Genomic DNA, 1,564 nt, shown 5'->3' on the forward strand with positions numbered 1-1,564 from the left:
GTGCTAGCAAGTACAGGGCCCGGCACAGTCCATTGCCCCGATCAGCTGGTGGTTGCAATTGCTGGGTTGGTTCTGTTTTCAGCCCCGACTTCCACTAGAACCAATGGGTGTTGCAGTCCAGCCTGGTTCTGCTCAGCACATACTCGGCCCTCGCATAAGCAAGTGGGAGCTGCAGCCTAATGAGAGTGACCCACAATAACCCCCACCAGGCCTGCCCCCTACCCTGGTTTGCCAGTATGTGTAGCAGTAGTCCAGTCTGTCCCACACCCCATTCAGCTCTCATACATGTCAATGGGTATTAAAGCTTTGTTCCATCTAACCAGCTCACATAATAAAGTGATAACAGAAGAGGGAGGAGCCCACTATTTCCCTCCCAGGCCTCTCCCACTCCTGGATTATGCACTCTCCAGGTGGTTCTGTGGTTTAACTTGACAGAATTAGACCCCAGTGGACCCCAGTGCCAGCTTCTGCCAGCTGATGCTGCGGCTAAGCCCAAACAACCCTCACCCACTCTAATTCTGTTTGTACCAGTAGGAATGATCAGCCCATCCTGGCTTTTCCCTGATCTAGTCCACATGAGGCCCACAGATGTTATATCCCTGCTTAATCTGGTCTGCCCCCCATCCCAGCTCATGCTCTTCAGTGGGAGAGCCGTCCAGCAAGGGAACCCTCCCATATTCCTCCTGCTGGCTTCGCCCCCTCCCTTCCTGGTTCTCACACTTACTGGTTGGGCGCTGCGGTCCCTTCCGGTACAGGCAACCTCACCTTGGCATTCCGTATTATGCACTAGTTTTTGTTGTGACCGAACCCGGCTTGACCCACACTGTTCTGGTGCTCAGATTTGCCAGTGGATGACGTGAACTGATTCAGCCTGCTCTGCCCCCGAACCATGCCAAATGTATGCCAGTGGGTAACTTTCCATGGCCTGTTCTGGGCTGTTTCCTATCATGTTTCCTGCGGTTACCTGCTGGATCTGTCTTGCCAGAGGAGTTGCCCAGGCTCCTCCATCAGAACCTCTCCCAATGTCAGATTTCGCGCATACCAGTGGGTCCATGAGCCAGCCCTACTCAGTTCACCTCCTGTCCTAGCAGGAACAATGGCTACAAAAAAGCATTTTAAAATTATACAATTATGATACATTTAAAAATTATTCCTACATTAATAGGAAACTACTTACTATTCTTTATGTACTTGAAAAAAAAAACATTGAAAAAAGTAGACAATATATGGTTTTATTAATAAATATTGTGAAAGCATCACTGACAACTGTTTAAACATTAAACTTTTAAACAGCCATGTCTTGGCTTTAATATTGTGCACATTGGCTTCTATGGCACTGCAAACAAACACATGAAAACACGTTACATTTCCATGCACAAGTATTCAGGTGAACACCATTGACAAATAATTAGAGAAAAAATAAACTTTGCAATATTCATTTGGACAGCCACAATTAAATGAATAACAAATCAAGAAATAGCCTATGCTCAACACACCCTACATGTCGGGCTGTAATACTCAATGTTTTTAAAAGATAATTCTTTATTTTCTTGGTTTTTTTTTG

The sequence above is a fragment of the Ochotona curzoniae genome, unplaced genomic scaffold (assembly GCF_017591425.1).
Source record: "Ochotona curzoniae isolate NIBS_2020 unplaced genomic scaffold, NIBS_Ocur_1.0 contig_908, whole genome shotgun sequence".
NCBI lineage: Eukaryota > Metazoa > Chordata > Mammalia > Lagomorpha > Ochotonidae > Ochotona > Ochotona curzoniae.